This window comes from Trachemys scripta, chromosome 10 (genome assembly GCF_013100865.1).
Source record: "Trachemys scripta elegans isolate TJP31775 chromosome 10, CAS_Tse_1.0, whole genome shotgun sequence".
NCBI classification, from domain to species: Eukaryota; Metazoa; Chordata; order Testudines; family Emydidae; genus Trachemys; species Trachemys scripta.
In genome coordinates, this window is record NC_048307.1 from 65,010,281 (window position 1) to 65,033,420 (window position 23,140).

The 23,140-nt window shown below is 43.0% G+C and overlaps 1 protein-coding gene across 2 annotated transcripts in view; it reads left to right on the plus strand.

Annotated features, from left to right (window-relative positions):
• Positions 1–23,140, plus strand: part of SEMA6D (semaphorin 6D) — a 303,107-nt gene that overhangs the window by 219,671 nt on the left and 60,296 nt on the right. Inside the window, exon 1 of one of the 2 annotated variants that reach the window (XM_034783801.1) lies at positions 5,515–5,532. The exons of the other annotated variant lie outside the window; for it this stretch is intronic. The gene's annotated coding sequence lies outside the window, so the exon portion shown is untranslated. Of the gene's footprint in view, positions 1–5,514; positions 5,533–23,140 lie in introns of those variants that run through there. 2 annotated transcript variants of the gene reach the window in all.

Here is a 23,140-nt window from a genome sequence, read left to right on the forward strand (position 1 = left end):
AGCCCCGCCCTAGCCCCGCCCCTGCTCTAGTCCCGCCCCCATCCACTCCCTCCTACTTCCCGCCCCCTGACTTCCCCCCTCAGAACCCCCATTCCCCCTGCTCCTTGTCCCCTGACTACCCCCTCCTGGGACCCCTGCCCCTAACTGCCCCCCAAGACTCCACCCCCTACCTGATCCCTGACTACCCCGACCCTTATCCACACCCCCGCCCCCAGACAGCCCTCCGGGACTCCCACGCCTATCCAACTGCTCCCCACCCCCAGACTGGACCCCCAGAACTCCCGACCCATACAACCCCCCTGCTCCCTGCCTCTCCCAACCCCCCTCCACACCCCTGCCTCCTGACAGGACCCCCAGAACTCCTGACTCATCCAACCCACCCTGCTCCTTGTCCCCTGACCACCCCCTCCAGTGACCCCTTCCCACTAACTCCCGCCCCCCAGGACCCTCCTTGCTCCCTGTCCCCTGACTGCCCTGACCCCTATCCACTCCCCCACCCCCTGAGAGACCCTGGGACTCCCATGCCCCATCCAATCCCCCCTGCTCCCTGACTGCCCCCTCCTCCAGAGACCCCCCCCCAACCACCCCCCCAGGATCCCACCCCCTATCCAACCCACTCTGTCCCCTGACTCCACCCCTTATCCAATCCCCCTGGCCCCGGACCCCTTACCATGAGATGAGGCTCCTAGCTTCCCCATGGAGCCAAATGCTGCCCTGCGGGAGCGCACAACCCCAGCCCCCAGAGCGCTGCGCACGGTGGCAGCATGGCTCCATGGGACGGGTGAAGGTGGGGTAGGGGACGGCGGCTTGCTGTGCTCGGCCGGGTCCTCCAGCCTGGGAGCGCGGACCCCACAGCTTGCCACGCCAGGGAGTGGGGCCACTTGCCCATCCCTGCATTAGGGTGTGCCTGGGCACACCCCGTGCGCACGCCTATGTATGGGAACCAGCTTGGTATTCTTTATTTGCTTATAAACATTGAGGATGAGATCCCCTTTCTGGCACTTTTATACAAGGTGAAAGGGTTAGAGCAGCATAATCAAATTCTAAAAGCCCCAGATCCAGCTGGAGGAGAATTCACCTGGCACAGGAGCTGAGGTAGACCGATGCAGGCTGTCTTCCAAGGACCCTTTTGCAAGCCCTGGTGTAGGGGGCCTGAGAGTGGGACAGGAGTGTCATGGACAAAAGCCAGAACTAGGTGGCAGTACATAGTGGTTCAGATTGTGGACAGCACTTTTGCTGTAAATTAAGCAGCTCCAGAGTGCTGTCTGTGTTACTTCTGCCCCTGGAGCAGCCCACAATCAGTAGGGTGCAGAGATTACTTAACCTTAGTCTCTCTTCACCCGGGGCTGTGACTTCTGAACTGTTCCTGAGCTGTGACTCTTAAAGGATTTCACCCTGAGTGGCCAATGACTACCTGGATAGTGTAGTAGAGATACATGGGACAGGAAATACAAGTCACTACATGTGGGGGTGGGGGGGGAGTGGCCTGAAACAAGCACTCTAGCCCTTAAAAAGAGAGCATAATGGGGGAAAAAGGATATTTAAAAGGCCTGTACCTCCAAGGGAAATTTTGAATATACATATTAATAATTTCTCAGGGAAAGTAAATGCATAAGAGGCAAATTGTTATATTGTGCAACCCAGAGAGGGGCAGCAAATGATAAGAACATAAGAGCTGCCATACTGGATCAGACTATGGTCAGTCTTGCCCAATATCCTGTCTCCAACATTGGCCCATACCAGAGCTGGTACAGAACAGGGCAATTATGGAGCTCCACTCCTGGCATCTGGTAGTCAGAGGTTTAGGGTCACCCTGAGCATGCAGATGTATCTATGACCGTCTTGTCTAATAGCTGCAGTCTATCCTCCATGAATTTATCTAGTCCTTTTTTAACTTTTGGAAATCACAACCATACAATGGCAATGAGTTCCACAATGAGTTGTGTGGAAAAAGTATTTCTTCTTGTTTGTATTAAAGCCGTTGTCTGCTAATTTCATCTGGTGACCCTGGTTTTTGTATTGTGGGAAAGGGTAAATAACACTGCTCTAGAGCCAAAATGCTTCTGAAATAAATGTAGTCAAACTTTACTAATTCCAGGTCACTGAACGAAAATGATGCTTAAAATTGTTGATTGGCTCTAGTTTTCAAGATATGCTATTGGGTCAGTATATACGACCCTTGACTTGGGAATGGCGGAGGATAAGTGAGTTATAAAGGGAAGGGATCTCAATTTAAAAAAGAAATGACTAAAATACATCTTTGACTGGATCTATGAATAAATCTATGACTGGGTTTGGACAGTACTTGCTTTTTAGGCAAAACAATGAATGATGCAATCTGAAGCTGGTATTGCATCATACATGATAAGAATTGCATCATGTTATTCCTAGAAGTCATGGATGATGCAATCATAACGAAGCTTACATCACTCTGCTGAACAAATTGCCCTGTATCAGCTCTAGAAATCATACAGTGTTGTGCTCTCTTATTTGTCAGTGTTTGATTTTGCAAAGGGACACATTTCTGTTTAGCCAAAGTGAGCAGAGATGCCTCGTACTTGCGTGAACAGTGCAGATAACTTCTGCTATGTTTGTGGTGAAGTGACTTTTGCATCACAAAAGCGCAGTATAACCACTATGGTTAAGAAAGCCTATCACCTTTATTTTGTCTGCAAAATTGGAGATCAGGACAAGAGGTGGGCCCCACACATATGCTGCAACACTTGTGCAACAAATCTTCGCCAGTGGTTGAACAGGAAAAGGAAATCTATGCGTTTTGCAGTGCCAATGATTTGGAGAGAGCCAACAGATCATACCAGCAATTGTTACTTCTGCATGGTGCCTCCCGTTGGGAAAGGTGTGTCAAAGAAGAAAAAGTGGACTGTGCATTATCCAAACATTCCATCAGCTATATGCCCAGTATCCCATGGAGAAGGACTGCTGGTTCCTGAGGCACCAGAATCATTCTCACTTGAGTCAGAGGAGGAAGAGGATGAAACTTCTGGTCCTGAACCATCAATGTCACAGGACCCACATTGTCTCCCATCCTCCTCCTCTGAACCACACCTCATAACACAAGGTGAACTGAATGACCTTGTCAGGGATTTGGAACTACCCAAGAGTAGGGCAGAGCTGTTGGGCTCCAGACTACAGCAGTGGAATCTCCTGGCAGGTGATGTTAGGGTTTCCATGTTCCGTGACCGTCAAAAGGATCTTGTCCCAATCTTCTTCATGGAAGGTGATCTTGTAGCCTGCAACAACATCGATGGTGTGATGGCAGCCCTCAACATTGTTCACGATCCAGATGGGTGGAGACTGTTCATTGATTCATCGAAGACGAGTCTTAAAGCTGTTTTACTGCATAATGGCAATGTTTTGCCAACAATTCCAGTTGGTCATGCAGTCCATATGAAGGAAACCTATGACAACATGAAACAACTTTTGAGGTGCATAAACTATGACCAACATCAGTGGCAGCTTTGTGGCGATTTGAAGGTCGTTGCTCTCTTGCTTGGTCTGCAGACTGGATACACAAAGTACTGCTGTTTTCTCTGCGAATGAGATAGTCGTGCAAGAGATTCCCACTACATCAAGAAAGACTGGCCACTCCGACAGTCATTGGAGCCTGGGAGGAAAAGTGTTCAGCATCCACTACTTGTTGAATCAAGGAAGATTTTGTTACCACCCTTACACATCAAGCTGGGTCTTATGAAGAACTTTGTCAAGGCCATTGACAAAACACAAGCAGATTTCAAGTACCTCTGTGGAAAATTTCCAAGGTTAAGTGAAGCTAAGATAAAGGAAGGTGTCTTTGTTGGTCCTCAGATTCGTGAACTTCTTCGAGATGATGCATTTGACCATGCACTACGTGGCAAAGAAAAGACGGCATGGAAGGCCTTCCAGTTAGTGGCAATAAATTTTCTCAGAAACAACAAGGAAGACAACTACAGGTTGTTGGTGGAAAACCTCCTCAAGGCATACAAAAGCCTTGGTTGCAACATGTCACTAAAGATACATTTTTGGCACTCTCTAGATTTTTTTCCACCGAACTGCGGAGCAGTGAGCGACGAGCACGGCGAGCGATTTCACCAGGACATTGCAACAATGGAGAAACGCTATCAGGGCAAATGGAACCCATCAATGCTTGCAGACTATTGCTGGACAGTGACAAGACATGCTCCATTTAATGAATACAACAGACAAGCCAAGAAGCGCCGAGTAGGCACTGAATAGGACTAAACTATGTACATAATAGTTTAGTTGTCATATTTGAATTCAGCACATCAAAATACATAATAAATAGTACATTTTATCTCTGAAGCAGATGACTTCTCAAAAATTGTAGACCAGTGTAACACTTCTCTATTTATTTTTTCCACACCATTCATGATTTTATAGACTTCTGTTATATCCCCCTTTAGTTGTCTTTCTTCTAAGCTGAACAGCCCTAATCTTTTTAGTCTCTCCTCATATGAAAGCTGTTCGATACTCTTGATCATCTTTGTTGCCCTTTTCCAGATCCACTATATCCTTTTTGAGGGGGGGGGCAACCAGAACTGCACACAGTATTCAAGGTGTAGGCACAACCAGGGATTTTATATAGAGGCATTATGATATTTTCGGTCTCATTTTTTATCCCTTTCCTAATAGTCCCTAACATATTGTTAAGTCTTTTTGACCGCTGCTACGCATTGAGCTTAAGATTTTAGAGAACTATTTATGGTGACTCCAAGATCTTTCTTGTGTAGTAATAGCTAATTTAGAATCCATTATTTCATATGTATAGTTGGGATTGTTTTTTTCCAATGTGCATTACTTTGCACTTATCAGCGTTGAATTTCATATGCCATTTTGTTGCCCAATCACCCAGCTTTATAAGATCATAGAATCATAGAATATCAGGCTTGGAAGGGACCTCAGGAGGCCATCTAGTCCAACCCCCTGCTCAAAGCAGGACCAATCCCTAACGAAATCATCTGTAGCGCCTTGCAGTCTGCTTTGGACTTAACTAACTTGAATAATTTTGTATTGTCTGCAAACTTTGCCACTTCCCTAATCACACCCTTTGCCATATCATGAATGAATATGTTGAATGCCACAGGTCTTAGTATAGATCTTTTGGGGATCCCACCATTCACCTCTCTTCACTGTGAAAATCGACCATTTATTCCTATCCTTTATTTCCTATCTTTCAACCAGTTACTGATCAATAAGACAACATTCCCTCTTATCCCATGGCTACTGAGTTTCCTTAAGAAACGTTAGGTGAGGGACCTTGGCAAAGGCTTTCTGCAAATCCATGTGTTCTGTGTTGAGTTTGTCATTCTATGTCATTTGTGGAACGTTGATGTTTTAGCTTATGCACACAGGGTGGTGAATAAAAGCTGGAGAACTCTTCCAATACTTGCCCTGGATGTCCTTTTTAGCACTTGATGTAGTCCCAGAAGATGAGAAGGTGGAGTGAACCCTGACACTAGGCTCGCGGTGTTCTAGGAAAGCTCATCTAGTATCTTCATGGCTGTTGTGTTCCAGGTATGTCTGTTAAATAAATTAGAGAATGGGGACTTAACAGTAATATTTTGTTTTGCAATATGGCTGCCTAGTTAGCTGCATCATATGTGAGTCAGTTGGGCTTGGGGTTTTATTGTGAAGAAGAGGATTTAATTCTTTTGGGAGGGGAATATGGGCTATTTCCTGCTATAGGAAGAACCTCCCTGCTCCAGCACTCTCTGGTCTGGCAACAACCGTGGTCCGGCATGATTTTAGTTAGCCGGATGTCCATTTATCATGGGTGGGGCCAAGTTTCCTGCGGTCCGGCAAAGTTTGTTTACAGCCACCAGTCCTGGCTTTCAGTGTTCTGTGCTGTTATTTAGCTCCAATTTACCCCTAACTATGTCTTCTAAGAGACCAGCAAGCAGTGGAAGTGTTGGTAATGCTGCTATAAGCGTAAGCGTGTATCAATATCGAAACAGCAAAAGGTGGAATTGTTGCAGAAATTGGAAAAGGGCACATTGGTACGTTGTTCCATTTATTCGCCTTGGCGAAATAAAAATGAAAAGAGACCCGCTCGCTACAATACTGTATTGACCTCCCGTGGTTCGGCAAATTCTCTGGTTTGGCACCGGTCAGGTCCCGAGGGTGCTGGGCTAGAGAGGTTCAACCTGTATAAAGAGAATTGAGCTGAACAGCCAAGAGGCCCTTCTCTCCTTAGGGCTTAGGCACTGGGGGACATAGCCAGTGCTTAATTTGTGCCAGGGCTTGCCAGGGCTCAGCCCTGGCACCTCTAGTCTTGGCAGTTCATAGCCCTGGCAGCTCTGTATCAGTGATGAATGTAAAAAAATGCTTGAGTCCTGGCACCTAATTGCTTGAGTCCCGGCACCTCTTTCTTTACTAATTAAGCCCTAGAGGTAGTATCACAGCAGACAGAAGACTGGCTCCAGGAATGAGCTTTAGGCTACAAGCTTACCTGCTTTTTTGTGATGCAGTTTAGCAGATAACTCTGTGTGTAATAGTTATTTTTGGTTGTTGGAGATTTTTATTGTTTTGTACTTTTCTATTTGTCTCTCCTTAATTTTTTAAGGGAAGTTTTTATTCCTTTATGAGAGATCAGGCAGAAATGTTTGTGGAAACAGCAAATGTTAAGAATATCATGGAGTGTGTGTGCAAAAGGTGAATTTTAAACACATACAAAACACGTGTCTGCATCAGAAATCTGAGTCTAAGAGTGATACTCACCCAATCATGAAAGTGAAATGAAGCCATGTGACCTACATGGCAATCAGAGCCCCCCAATACATCTTGAATATCATAAAGAACTGCTCACAGTCTACCTAACTAAAATTATTTGCTGGAATTATTTGGCAAGTAACTTGGAATAATGATTGAAGCAAAACAAACTGTAAACTGCTCATAGTATGATCATGAACAGAACAAGAGGCTACATTTGTGCACTACATTATTCACTGTGAATGGTTTACTCAGTTCCAGCTAGTTTATAGGCTGTGTTAGAATTATACCAGATCCGGGGGGGGGGCTGAGTCTAAGTAATCCAACAAGAAGAAACCTTGTTACCTCTCATGATAGGATGTTCTCAGTAATCCTCATGATGGAAAGTCAAATGAAATGAAAATAGTCCTCACTGTATCTGATATGGAATTCCAATACTGCTTGTAGGCATGAATAAAGTCACTTGAATACTTCCGCCAGTGCTGCCTGAAAATAAGGCTGAAGATAAAATGGCAGGATTATATCTCAAACATTAAGGTCCCTGAAAGGACCAATATTGCTGAAAATGAAGCTATGGTAGTCAGTTCAGATGATAGGTCATGTCATGGGATGTCTAAGATTACTATTTGGTCAAATGACTCAAGAAAATTGCAGATATGGAATGCTTTAAAGATTCTTTTAATACCCTTAAAGCATGCCCCATTTCTACATACATTGCAGAGCAGATTATAGATAACAGGATAGAGGGCAGCAATGGAAAACAGCAGTGTGAGTCTCAACAATCAATGTACTTTGCATACCAATGATAAACTTGCATGGGGAAAACAAATCCTAACAAGACCTGTAATAACAAAACATGTAAGCAGTGGAGAAACTCAGGAAATGTCAGTGGAAATTCCACTGTTTCTTCGGCCTTGTCTACTGTGGCAAGTTTCTGCGCAGTAAAGGAGCTTTCTGCGATGTAACTCCCAAGGTTTACACACTGCCAAGCCACTTAGTGCACAGAAACTGCACAGTTGCAGCGCTATACAAAAACACCCTGAAAAGAGGCATACAGCTTTCTGCACTGGGGCTACAGTGCTGCGGTGTCAATGTAGACACTGTGGTTGATTATAGAGCTGCGATTGGCCTCCAGGAGGTGTCCCACAGTGCCTGTTCTCACCTCTCTGGTTATCGGTTTGAACTGTACTGCCCTGCCCTCAGGTCACCAACCATGAGCCCCACCCCTTAAGTTCCTTGGGAATTTTGGAACTCCCCTTCCTGTTTGCTCAGTGACATGTGCAGTAGTCTCAGCGCATCTTTCCAGGTGACCATGCCTGCTCCATGACTAGGCAGTGCTCGCCTTGGAGCAATGCCAACCTGCTGGACCTCATCAGCATTTGGGGAGAAGAGGCTGTCCAGTCCAGCTGCGCTCCACCCATAGGAATTATGATACCTACGGACAGATTTCATGATACATGACAGAAAGGGGCCATAACTGGGACACACTGCAGTGCAGGGTCAAAGTGAAGGAGCTGCGGAATGCCTATCACAAGGTGTGGGAGGCAAACCACTGCTCCGGTGCTGCGCCCACGAGCTGCCAGTTCTACAAAGACCCGGACGCAATACTCAGTGGTGACCCCACCTCCACTGCAAAGCCCACTGTGGATACTTCAGTGGTTCACATGCCAGTCGAGAGTGGACCGAGCTAGGAGGAGGAAATCTTGGAGGAGGATGTGGAGGGGGAGAGGGACCCAGAGGCAGAGGACAACTCGGAGGTCAGAGATGCATGCAGCCAGGAGCTCTTCTCTACCCCGGAGGAGGCTAGCCAGTCACAGCTATCGGAGCTTGGGAAAGCGCAAACAGGAGAGGAGGCCCCTGGTAAGTGGCTTTGATTTTGGGAATTGCTGAGGTGAGTTGTTGGGAGCAGGAGGGTTGCAGAAAGCAGGCTTGTGTCTGTATGATGCACGTACCACCACATGCCTAGTCTGAGTGACAGCACAGGGTGTTGATTGATTCCCTCACTTCACGGGAATCTGTCTCAGATCTCTACGAAACTCTCATGGAGATACTGGGCAATCCACTGCCGCAGGTACTTTGGCAGAGCTGCTTTGTTTCTTGCCCCATTAAGGGCTGGGGCGGCTCTATGTATTTTGCCGCCCCAAGCACGGCAGTCAGGCGGCTTTCGGCGGCACGCCTGCGGGAGGTTCGCTGGCAACATGGATTCGGCGGTATGCCTGCGGGAGGTCCACCGGTCCCACGCCTTCGGCATACCTGCCGCCGAATTGCCGCCGAAACCACGGGACCAGCGGACCTCCCGCAGGCATGCCGCTGAAGGCAGCCTGACTGCTGCTCACACAGCGACCGGCAGGCCACCCCCCACAGCTTGCCGCCCCAGGCACATGCTTGCTGCACTGGTGCTGGAGCCGCCCCTGATTAAGGGTAAGTTGCCCATGCCACTCTGATGATGGGAGGAGGAGCCGGGGGGCATTGCTGCACACAGGCGAGCTGCATAAGGGCCAGGGAGGAAGCCAATGGATTTCAGCTTCAAATTGCTGCCTCAAGGCATCCCTGATCCTTATGGCCCCGTGCTGCGCCCCTCTAATAGCCCTAGTCTCTGGCTGTTCAAATTCAGCCTCCAGGCGCTGAGCCTCAGCGATCCAGCCCTGGGTGAAGCTTTCGCCCTTCCCTTCACAAATATTATGGAGCGTACAGCACACAGCTATAAGCATAGGAATACTGTCATTGGCCCAAGTCCAGCCTCCCATATAGGCAGCACCAGCAGGCCTTTAAACAGCTAAAAGCACATTCAACAGTCATTTTGCACTTGCTCAGCCTGTTGTTGAATCGCTTCTTGCTTCTGTCAAGGTACCCCGTGTATGGCTTCATAAGCTGTGGCATTAAGGCAACTCTCTTTCTTGTGTCATTGCACTGCAGGGCAGGGGCAAGCTCATCACACAGTCCCATGAATGTGGCTTTCCTCATCCGAAAGTTCTGCAGACACTGCTCGTCATCCCAGACATGCATGACGATGTGATCCCACCACTCACTCAGTGCTTGTTTCCCTAGCTCAAAAGGCATTCCACTGTGGTCAGCACCTCTGTGAATGCCACAAGCAATCTCGTGTCATAGCTACTATGCGTGGCGAGCTCAATGTCAAGCTCCTCTTGCCTTTGTAGTTTTTAGGAATAACTCCACTGCCACTCAGGACGTGTTATGAGAGCGAGCAGCATATTGGTCAACAGTGCAGGAGCCATTCCTGCAGACCGAAGAGGCAGAACGCGCAGTACACAAACTGTTGAAAGATGGCACCAAATGCGGACGGAAGCCTTTAAACAGCCAAAGCACACTCAACAGTCATTCTGCACTTGCTTAGCCTGTTGCTGAACCACTCCTCGCTATAAGCCTATAAACATTTGGGCCAGACCCTCCACTGGTGTACATTGCCTTAGCTATGCTGATGTACACCTGCTGAGGCGCTGCCCATTTATTATTGTTGTCTTTAAAATCCATTATTTTTAATCTGAGAGAATCTCTGTAACTAATTAAAATAAATTAGGTTAATTCTTAAAACATAATCTAATGTCCTCTACTGTTATGAAAATGGCCCTTTGTCTAAAAACCTGCCTCATTTTTAGAGTTAAACAATTTACTGCCGCTATAATCAGCGCTCTTGGTAATGGATATTTTTCAAATGTAGATTATATGCGCTTTAAGCGTATGAGCGTTAGAAAATTAAGTTGAAATAACTGACTTGTGAACTATGGCCAAAACAGAAGAATACTAGCTGGTGCAAACTATGAAACTTGAGGGAGACTTATTGGAAAGGTTAAATTCTGAAATGGTACGTGTGCGTGAGAGACACACGGGCATGGTAATAATTCTGTGTTCAAGCTTTTCATGTCCAGTAGAAGCAAAGAAGGTAATTTGTATCCATTTTCATTTACCAGTCATGCATTCTGAAGTGATGGAGTTTGGCAAGAATATGAATTAACAATTATTAAATGAGCCCACTGTAAACAAAATAAAATAAAACCCATGTTGAATAAACTCACTTATCTTTCTGATTATATGACACTAAAGGATGCTTTGAGACCAATGCAGAACTGTCATTTACAATATTAGCATTTATTGAATGAGCAAAGATTATGCTGACCTGAAAAACAGTACACAAAAAACCCTAGGTGATTATACAGATAAATGTACCAGTCTTTGATATGGAGAGCTGTGATCTGACTGATCTGACATGTTGTGGCAATTTACAATTGCCTCCCAAATGTTTTTTTGGAGATATTTACTGGACTTCCAACTGTAATTGCTGAAACTGAAATGTTAAGGCTTCATGTAATGTGATTTGAAATCAGTATGATAACCCCAGTGCTTCTCTTTAAAGATGAAGCTTTATACATTTTAAAGAGAAATTCACTCACTCTGCAGATTTTGCACAAGTACTATGTTCTCGGTTTTTATTTTCATTGGAGGCAACATACTCGTATCAGTATTTGCCTACCCATATGTTCCATAACCCTCTGAATGATAAAGGAAAATGTTTGTTAACTATATGTATTAATATTTTACCTTCTGCTGCTAATTAAGGCAATCTTAATTTAAAAAACACCTTAGCCTTCAAATGTGGCAGCTGTTTTTTTTTTTTTTTTTTAAGTTTCCTCCATATATTTAGATTTCTGTACAGTGTTACATGTGGACAACTGTAACGTATATTGAATTAGCATACTGAAGTCTGCACATTAAAAAATCATCTTTACAATATAAAAAATGTGTGAATCATTTATATAGTTTTTGGTGTCAAATTATGTTTGACAATAATCATATAATAATGAAATGTATAATTAATAATAAAAATGCCAACATCTGTTAATACAGGCTGATTTTGAGTGTACTGTTTGGAATGTGTTGTTATTAACCTAATTTATATTAAAATCCCTCAAATACAATCTGCTTTCATTAGTTGCTAATTTAGGCTTGCACATGGCATACAGAAGAGGGTCTATTTTTTTTTTCTTTGTCTATAACCAAATTTCACAAATGTTTTCAAACCTGCTAAAATAACCCAAATGTCCTATCAGCAGATGGATCAGATTTGCCGGCTGGGTTGCTCTCAGCTGTGATTGATTGGCCATCTAAGCCTGAGTTGGTATCACTCATTCATTGGAACAGTGCCTCTCTCCATGGACACTGTCTGTCTCCTGATGTCCTTCCAGGCACTAACCTGTTTGTTTGCTCTAACTGTGTCCTGGTTGCCAAAGTACAATGCATTCAGAGGCCAGTGCAGTTCACAGCTGCAGCACAAATTTCCTTGAATGTACAGGGCTAATTTACACAGTCATACAATGGATGTTCATAAACCTGAGACATAGTTCTACTCCTCAGTAAGGGGAAATGCACAGCCCTGGTCTTAAAAGTCAGATTTCCATAAAGGCTTGACCAGTAACCAGATGTCTTTACTAAATGAAAAACTTTTTTTTAAACATTTAACAAGAGAAATATTGGACACCAGGGATAGTTTGTTGTGTGGCAAACAAATAGAGACTGTAGCAGAGGAGAAATTCCCATGCACACGCTATCATACCATCTGCAGGAAAAATCCTACATATGGGGCTAACTATGAGGAATTGCAGAAAAGAAACCTATAAAGCAAGTCTGCCTGTCTTTTAACATGCAAATTAAAGGCATTCTGTAGTAGTCTGAAAACTCTCTGGGGAGTTGCAGTGGCCATCTGAAAGCTGCTAAGCTTCACAATAACATGACCGGGTGAAAACATCTGGTTCTGGGTGAAGATCTCACAGAAATATCCCATTCTCTCAGCCTGAGCTGAATTGGGAAGCATTTTGTCACTTTTGTGTTTGGAGTCTGTTGGTGGCATGTGTACCTATAGTCCTTCACTGAAAAGCCATTCAGTGCTACTGAAAACAGCCGGCTCAGCAACTCAGCACAAAGCTTCACCCCATTAAGCTTTCAGAAATCCAATATTTAAACATTTACTATAAATGCTAATTGTTTGTTTTTAAATAATCCATAAATTGTGGATCTTGGACTGTTTCTTAACAGTGTATATAGCAAAGAGTTTTTCTTCTTTGCCATATATTAAAGCTGTCCATAAAAAGGGCCCGATCCTCGCCTGATTCTATTGGCGGAGCTTGAGCTGTAGTAAAAGCTGCAGGATGAGACCTGACAATCTTCTACCTCTTTTTTGTTTTCTTTAAATTTTATTTAAATACATGAATATGCACAGCTACAATCCCAAGCAGCTCTGTTTCAGGGAATGCAGTGGGGAACAGCTCATGGTGTATTTTTGTTGGTTTAGATATAATTCACAAGTCAGAACTAACAGGTCGTAAAAATGTGCTAATTACTTGAAGAAATAAAGGAAATCCAAGATTAATGCTAACCACAGCACTAAGCCATCTTTCTTCAGCTTACAATGACATTGTTATATAAATGAAAAAAAAAAACCACCAATCTTTGCTGTTTGCTTTTAATTAACTACAATGCCATTTTAAAACACGATGATATATAATCATTCATCTCATGTGGGCTTAGCATTTACAATGGTTTCTTTTTTGTATTGACTTCCTCATACTGTACCATTGGCTAAAAGGGAGTAACATCTATTGACCTCAGGAATTATATGCACCAAGCCAAGAGACGACCGTGACCCAAATAAAACTGTAAAGGCTTTTGTAAACCTAAAAACCCAGAACGTGATGCAATAAACGAGCCCTTCAAAGGCTTTGTTTTTACATGAACTGCTTCTTTGTTTCATAATTTGTTTGTGGTAATAGCTTGGGATAACTTTTTCAGGCAGGCACTAGTATATTATTAGGAGGTAGGGTACAGCTTCAGAGTTGGGTGTGTCAAAGTTAGATTCAGGACTCACAATTTGTTAGACCACTCTGTTTATTAGCACAGCGCTCTGCTAATACAGTCAGATAATGTGAGCACCATCCAAGACCCACACTACCTTATTTTATACAGATAAAAAGGGCGCAAACTTAACAAGAGGACAAAGAAAGCAGAACTTGCAAGTTTACCCGAGGCTAGACATACATATTCAATTTTCTTACTAACTTTACAGATCTCCGGCTGATGTTCTACCATTAGCTTAAGTGGATTCATTGTTTATGCCTTAATGTTCCTTTTTCCTGACACCTGTATTTCAGCATTCCTTATTTCTGCTTAAAGATGCATACAGCATTTCTTTAATCCATTCTATTTTTACAATATAATTCATTCTACTTTCACAGGTGCAATTCCAATTTTAAAATGGTCTAAATTTGCTATTGTTTTGTTTTGTTTTTTTTAAACCAGTGATTCAGTTCTGTTTACAAATACCTAAAGGCCTGATCCAATGGCCTCTGAAGTCACTGGAAAAACTGCAATTGACTTTGGTGAGCTTTAGAGCAGGCCCTATATCAAGCAAACATAGAGCAAAAAACTAATTTTTCATCTCTCTAAATTTAGTGGATAGACAATGGGCATGATGCTGGGGGACTATACCATGCTTCCTCTATGAAACATGTTATTTTGTGTTTCCTCACCTGGGGCACGTGTCTTTTTTTATTATAAGTGCATACAGTGTCTAGCACACTGGGACCCTGATCCCTGGTTGGGGTCTGTTAAAGCAACCTCAATAAAAATAATTAATGAATTAGTAAGTGTGAGGGGTCCTAACAGGCCTTGTAAGCATGAGACATTCAACCCCCTAAAAATATAACCTCCTGAAATGATTGCTTAGCCTAGAGACTTCACAGTCATAGTGCGAACAAACCATGGGATTTTCTGCTCCCAAAGCAGAGGCCCCTATCCCAATCTCCTTTAGCAGCAATAGAAGTATGGATTATACTAGCTGTAGGTCAGCCTCCAGAGGGTGATGGAGATGCAAATACTTTAGCAGATCTGACCCTGTGTGCTGTAGAAAGCAGTAGTATACATCCACACAAAGAATTATCAAACATGTGTGCACTAGCACAGTGTTTCCCAAACTTGGGACGCCGCTTGTTTAGGGAAAGCCCCTGGCGGGCCAGGCTGGTTTGTTTACCTGCCGCATCCGCAGGTCCGGCTGATCGCGGCTCCCACTGGCTGTGGTTCGCTGCTCCAGGCCAATGGGAGCTGCTGGAAGCGTCGCGGGCTGAGGGACGTACTGGCTGCCAAGTTTGAGAAACACTGCACTAGCACATAGGCAGAGCATGGCCAATACTTTATCTGGGCCATATCTTGAACCAATTGAAATTGGTGGCAAAACACCTATTAGCTTTAATAGGAATAGGAATTGGCCCTTTGAAAGCAGAAATAAAGACAAAGTAAAATTCTTCAGGTATTCTTCAGAGACAATGAATAATATTACATAATACACATATGTAATATTTCTACCAGGACTGTATCAAATTCTAAGATGAATGGAATAGTGCAGCACAAATACAACATTCCCATTGGTTCGTGTGTGTGCATTAGCTCACAAGGTAAGAACTGCTCATATTTAAAAACATATTGTTTTCCCCATAGGACAGGGAAGCTGCGGATGGCCCAAGGTCTGGCTTACTTCTTTCAGCTGGTGGAGAATCCAGCCATTATATTTCTGACTTAAAGAAAACACAGACCAAAGTGTCTGTCCTGAATTTTATTTTTCATTTGATAGCTATACTGCAAGCCCTCCTCTGCCATCTCCCTATGTCAGTCCTATGAAGACTGATACAGTGGATATTATTCTTTAATCGGTGATTGAAATATGCATGTAGCACATTAGCACATTTTTTTTCTGTGCTGTTAATGTTTATAATAATGTAGCTTTGAGGGATGTAATTGCACCTTTGTTGAGAGTTTTAGCACTTTGAATCCCTATGAATAGTGTCCCTGAAGAAGACGAAGCATATCCTTTTGAGGCCATATCTTAAAACATCCAGGGATTTTTGAACACAGTAGAATCTATTTTGCTAAAGCTATTTTTTCCATCAGCTGAACACCCATCATATGAGAGGGTGTAATGAATATGTCATACACCATTTGGGGCTATTTTTCAAGCCAAGTCAAACTTTAGATTTCAGTGTCCTGACTGTTACAATGTTCATGTGATTACCTTGTTGCATCTTTCTACCTCCTCTGCTGATTTAAGATTTGTTATTCTCAGCTCACATCTGTTTCTGACAAAAGAAAACAAAAGATAAATGTTTTAAGGGAAGCAACTGAAAACTTACATTCACTAAATACGGCTTCCGCCACCTAAGGTTTTGCTAAGGAAATTGGTGCTCAGGCAAGCTGTGCAAAGTAAAATGCCCTCTAGGTAAGAAATCTGGGTGACCTATCAGACATCACAACTGATTGCTATGTAACTGATTTAAACGTGCAAAGCCACTTCTGAACTGTATAGTTCTTGATATGGCAATTCCAGACCAGTTCAATGGGATAAAAGGTTATCAATGGACAACCTGACAAATAAGAATTTAATTATAAGGATGGCTTTGCCCTCAGAACCTTCATGAGGTTTTTCAAACTCAGGTGATCATGTTTCTCCTCTTAAACGCTACACAACATTAAACCCAGTGCTTCCCACTCCTCTAGCATAACACAGAGCATTATGCCACATTATCCCCTCTTCTCTCCACTCGTCCTGAAAGAGAGAGTGGTTCAAATGCTGAATGTATTCAACTGACTAAGCTCCGAGAGTACATCATTACCATCATCTCTGGAACCAGAACACAGGCTTATGTGCCAAGGGTTCAACTCTCTTGAGAAATGACACCAAGTCCTACAGACATGAATGCAAGCAGGGCAAAAAGCAGGTATTCAATGAAGTAGGCTTGCACTAGGCATAAAGCCCAGGTGGGAACTGTCTGTCTGCTCTTCCTGATCTGCTATCGAGGACTTAATACAACTCTCAGATAAATTCGCTTTTAATTTTAAAAGTCTCCTAGGATCACATTTTGGAACTCACAATAAAACGGAAGCACCATTATCTTTGTGTGAAGGAGAGAGGTTGAAGAGACATTAAAATAATGTTTTAGGGTTTTTTTTAATTATTTCATAATAGGCAAAAAAATGGAAAGAACCATATCAAACTTGTATAGCTGCACACGTTTAAAACGGCAGACGAAAAGCTCTAGGCATAAAAAGGCCATAAAGGCTAGTAAGATGAGATCCCAATGGGCTTATTTCAGTCTGGACTTCAAGGGCTGTCATGAGTTGCAGGAAGCCGGTCAATCTTCATAAGCAGGCACATAATAAGAATATTTTGTGCATGTATGAATTACAGTGGCAGCTGGGAGCTGAAAGTTGAGGCAGGCACTGATAGCAAAGATTGCCTGCATTCATCATTGTGGATTTACTTAAATGTGTTGCAAGTGAAACAGCAGGGCCGGCTCTAGGTTTTTTGCTGCCCCAAGCAAAAAAAAATTTTGGCTGCCCCCCCCCCCCAGCCCTGGGCTCCCCCCCGCACTCCCCTGCTGCCCCAGCCCTGGGTTCTCCCCCCCTTCTGCCCCAGCCCTGGGTTCTCTCCTTTCCCCCCCACACCCTCCTGCTGCCCCAGCCCTGGGCTGTCCCCCCAACCTGCACCCTCCTGCTGTCCCAGCCCTGGGTCACTGGTAACTTGCTCCCAGGGCGGGTCATTCAGCAGGAATTTTGGATGTGCACAGAACACAGACAGGATTGGTCCCCATATGGTTACAGAACTGCAGTAAAGTGGAACAATTTTCAGCTTGTGTGATTGGAGGATATCTGGATGCATATTATAAGACTGTCCTACATAAATGAGGAAAAGTTGAGGTGCCTTTATTATTCTTTTGTTCCACTCTTTCTTTCTATGGGGAATTTGCCAATGCAATATCACTGTCTTCCTTTTAAACAAAACTTTAAAAAAAAAATGGCTGTTGAAAATAGCAATTCCAGTCCTAAAAACCACTGGGAAGCATTTCTTGCTCAATTTTATCCTACTTTTTCTACAGCAAGTTACAGTGGATCAGTATATTTGATTTGGGAGAAATGAAATAACAGCTGCCCGAATTGAGCTTGAGCACTCCTGAATTTTGAGGGTGTTCAAATCTGGAAGGCAGGTGCTAGATTCCCTTTCTAAATATTAGCTATATAGCTGGAAAGGAAAAGTCAATTTCTGCTTCCATGGGGCAGAAGTGGAAATCCTCCTAAGTGCCTGGTACTGTATCTAAAGCTGCCCAGGTCCAGAGCCTCTCCTACCTTACTTTTCATTTTAAATTCTAGTGGGATCCACGTACCTCCCTTGCTAGGCTTCAGATAGAGAGGGGCGCTGTCCATTTAGTCCACCCAATTCCTTCTTTGAGATCACACCAGCATCCCTAATCCAGTCTGGGGAAGTCTTCTGAAGGGGATATCTGGGGCAAAGCCTTTACTCCTTGGGCACACTTGTTCCCCATTCACAGGGTCACCCCTTTCAACTCACAGCAAGCTGCAGCATGGCTCAGCTACCTCACTCCCTCCCCCTCCCTTTCCTGTTGATAGCTGCAAAGGGATTGTTGGGAAATGTAGTTCTTTCCCTGCTCCAGGGCTGGCTCTATAGGCAGGGAGCTAGGCAAGGAACTACAGCTCCCAGGGTCCCATGGGATCTCAGCTCCCATGCTGGATCCCCAGCTGCTCCATGGCTCTGCTTCTGCAGGGTTGTGAGAGGGGAGGAAGTGAGTTTAAAAAAAAAAAAGGATGGCCCGAATGCCGTCCCCTGAAAATGTGCCGCCCCAAGCACCTGCTTGTTTGCTGGTGCCTAGAGCCAGCCCTGTGAAACAGGCACCCTTCAAATAAATACAACATTATCTGGAATAAGTATTCATCATCTAATTTGTTTGACGTATGACATGGATATAGCAAAAAGACTGCTTAAAGACAATTATTTTTGCAGACAAAAAAAATTTTGGTTTAGTTTTTACCAAGGCTGCAGTTATGGCCACAAATAGCTAAGCAGAATACCATTTAATTGGGGAGCAACTGATACCATAGTGTATTTTCCTAAACTCTGAGGCACTAGCTTGTCTAGTCACTGCGATTCAGTCACAAGCATATAACTATATTTTCTTTGGCTATCAAAAAACCAGATAAAGTGATTTGCTTTACTATATTTTATTAGTCTAAACTTTGTAATTACAATTTTCCTAAGAGAGTAATATTTTGTATATAAAGCGTACTTTACAATGTATTGCATTTTAACTACAAAGATATACACCTTCATAAGTAGAGGCTATTAAAACAATTTAAAAGTGTGTCAACATGCACCGATATGTACATAAAAACAGAATCATTGGGTTTGTTTTAATGCACTGAACCAATTCAGCTATGCACCGTCAAGTGCTATTGAGAATCACTTTGCACTAACAGGATTACATGACTGGAATTGTTTTCAGTTTAAGTCTTAATTCTCTTGAATGATACATAGAGTTTAAGTGAATGACTGACATTTTGTGAACACATGAACCAAGGAACTGTGTCACAAATACTGCACTTAAGATTGAAAATTTACTTCCATTATGTATTGTATACAGAGTGACTATATAAGGGTTCATTAAAGTAGGTGGAGGAGTGGAGTTGAGTAAATAATTCACAATGAATCATTTATCAGACAAATTTAGCCTGTTCTTCTGCTTGTAGAAAACCCGCGAGCAGATCACAACTTTCTCAAATCTAATTGCTATTCAGAGCTATTTTGGGATTGTTTTTTTAATTTCCAAAACCATGGATTTATTGCAGATAGTTTCCAAAAGAGTAAGGTGTTCGTTACTCATGCTCTGCTGGTTAGTTGTGATTGGACAGATAAGTCACATGGTATTGTTTCTGTCCCCTGGTTGGGTGAGTTTGCAAGCACTTCCTACGCAAATATTAGTAGTGCATGTGCAAATATAAAATTTGCTTTCCATCAATATTTCCACATATGACACTGTGAAATTCACTTTCCATGTATGTTGGTGCCACTAACCCTAGACTGCATGAATATCTGTGAAAATTAAACATAAAAGGTGTGTCTGAAACAATCAATTTGAAAATATAAATGAATATTTGTAAAACATTTTTTCAGTATTTGTTTCTTTAGTAGGTGGGCTAGGTGAATATGTAAGTGCACTAGAAGGTAGGTAGTCAATGGTAACTATCCGTATACTGCTGCAAGATGTGCAGCAAATATCCATCATCTGCATTACACTACCTCATGTATTGCTGCAGAAAGGACACTTCAGATACAGCTGCACTGAGGATATCTTTAATGGTATCGCTCCTATGGATAAGAGGTGAAATCCTGATCCCACTAAAATTAGTGGGAGTGTTGCTGTTAGGATATAGATATTCAGGCCTATCTGTAAAGGCCTATACTTTAAGAATTTCAGTGTATTCTTATTAGTTAGCTAGTTATAGAGGTATAAAAGAAAGAAATAAAATTACTTTTTGTATGTGTAAGGGCCTTTTTTTACTGTGACAGTCTGAGGCCTGGTTCTTAGGCTAAGGCCTTTGGCTAAGCAGCAGAGGCAGCCATAAACTGGGAAATGTATGGTCACATCCTCACATTCCAAACTAGTTACATGGAAATAAGATGCTATTAGGCTGTTAGGAATACAATCCTGTCCTGATATTCTTATCACCTCCAGAGAAAGGAAAGAGCCTAGAAGATGTAAAAGGAAACTTAGTTTGATAGCATCCTGTCTGGCAAGAACTCACTTATCAATAGCTGAGATGTAAAATCCTCATTTCTGTATTGTTCTATCACTGTAGTCTCCACTTCCTTATTGTTTGTCTGTATAACCTCTGTCTGGTTCTGTGATTGTTTCTGTCTGCTGTATAATTAATTTTGTTGGGTGTAAACCAATTAAGGTGGTGGAAAATAATTGGTTAAATAACCATGTTACAGTATGTTAGGATTGGTTAGTTAAATTTCAGTAAAATGATTGGTTAAGGTATAGCTACGCAGAACTCAAGTTTTACTATATAGTCTGTCAATCAGGAAGTAAGGGGGGGAATGGGAACAGGGAATGGGGGTGGGGGAATTGGAATCATGTTTTGCTAAGGGGGGAATGGGAACAGGGACGGCTCTGTGGTGTCAGAGCTGGGAAGTGGGACACTGAGGAAGGAAACTGGAATTATGCTTGCTAAAAGTTCACCCCAATAAACATAAAATTGTTTGCGCCTTTGGACTTCGGGTATTGTTGCTCTTTGTTCATGCGAGAAGGACCAGGGAAGTGAGAGGGTGAAGGAATAAGCCCCCTAACAGTTGCCATTAACTTCAATGGAGCCAGAATTTCACTCAGCCATGGCTGTCCTCTGTGAAACTGGTGGCACAATGTATGGACTCTGCTGCTTTTTTCCTTTAAAAGTTAGGATCCTTTATACCACAGATTTTGTTTTTCCCCCTTCTGCCCCCCCAGTAGTCAGTGCCACTATCTGCTTTGAGATCTGTGGGTTAAAAGCTTTATATAAGTGCTAAGAATTATGATTATTACTATTTTCAGAGGTATTTCCCAGGAGAGCAGAAATTCTAGGAATCAAGATCATAGGGTCAGACAATGTTGAGTGGCTGACAATATAATAGCAAAAGAACTATTTCAGATGGAAAGGTGGCTGTTCCCCTATTTGTTCTGATAATTCATGAATGAGGAGGATATTTGGAGGAGGATGTGGGTAGAGCTCCATCTCTAATCAGAAGGGAACAGTCAAAAAGTCAATAAAATCAAATTCCCATTGAGAGCTGTTAGAAGAAAAGATGCACTTACAGTAATATTCAGACACTGAATCCCATTAGCAAAACCAACGAGCACTTGATACTTAAAGACATATAAAAGATTTCTTTAGATGCCTTTTTAGAACTCTCATGTGTTGCCAAAGGTTATGCCCTGCATCTTTTCCTTTGTATGCGACAAACATGCCTGTACACCTGGAAAGCAGCAAGCTGTGTTCTTAGGCACAGAGGGTGGATTAGGTTACAGGAGGAGGGGAAGATGATGGGAAATCCTCATGAGGCTTGTCTGAATTATTTTGAAGACGAAAAGCTTCAAAAGGCACTGTAACTTGATGCTTTTTAAATGTGTAAGCATGTTTAAAGAGCAGCACTATTTGGTTTCTCTCTACTTAAGAGAAATTTAAAGCCTCTGTAAATAACTCCTCTTCAAGTGCTGTACAATCTAAAACCGCATGATCAAAATGCAGACAAGCTCCTACTCTTGGTGCACCTTCCAGATCATTCAAGGAGTGGGAGGGATGGGGAATTATTCTTATTTCCTAAGACAGAGCACGTTCAGCCTCTCACAACAGAAATTACAAAGGACCAAATTCTGCCTTCGGGTTACATGCACAACCATCCTGCAGTCCTCAGGATTGCATGGGTGTAATCTGACGGTAGATTCGGAAGTCTATGGGGGAGGATGGCATGCTGAGTGCACCTCTCTCTTATTACAAAGTAGCAGCCGTGTTAGTCTGTATCCGCAAAAAGAACAGGAGTACTTGTGGCACCTTAGAGACTGGTTGGCTTTTGTGAATCCTATTGTGAGGCACCTCTCTCTCCCACTTCTGGTATAGGGAGCCCAGGTGCCTCACCCAGGCTTTATGAATCCCAATGATTTTCTAGGTGGCCAAAAGTTCGGCATGGTGATGCTTAGTGTTGCCATACCTAAGTTCCTTTTGTGAATCTAGCCCTCAGTACTCTGCAACTAATTGCCTGCTGCTCCAAGAGGGACTCGGGGAAAGTTGAGGGGATATCCCCAGAGCAAGTGGCTGTTGGCATATTCCTTGCAGTCCTCTCAGAGATCATTCAGAAGGAATAAAGAGTGACAAAGGGCAGGCAAAACCCTGCTTGTATGTGCCCTAAGGTAAAATAATAACCAGCTGATGGAAATGCCTCAGCAGCAACAATGAGTGTCAAATCAGAAAAGTAGAGTTTGTTGCCCAATAACATAGATGATTTATAATGAATCTAAACAATTGTACTGCTGACCAAACTGCAGATACACTTTCATCAAGAGAATATACTGAATACAGTTCTTGGCACCGCGCTTCTAAATATTTGCTGTGCACTAAGAACGTTCACAGAATAAGATTCAATCCAGCAAGCTATGATAATGGAACATTTTGGCTGAGATTTAAACCTACAAAGCTCAGAAATGCAGAGGGAAGGCTGGCTTACTCTTCGTTCCCATCCCCCCCTATTCTGTGACTAAAGTTGAGAATGTTTTAAACCTTCATTGAAGGAAGCAGAACGCCCAAACACCCATATTTTAAAGAAGAACCTTGCCATGTACACCTGAATTGTTAAGATACCATGTTGGGAAATGTATTACAATGTTAACACAAGCAATCTGAAAGAAAAGACCCATAAATCATTTTTTTCAGTTGGTCATGAACTTAAAACTGTGCAAAAAGAACAGGAGTACTTGTAAAAAGAACAGGAGTACTTGTGGCACCTTAGAGACTAACAAATTTATTAGAGCAT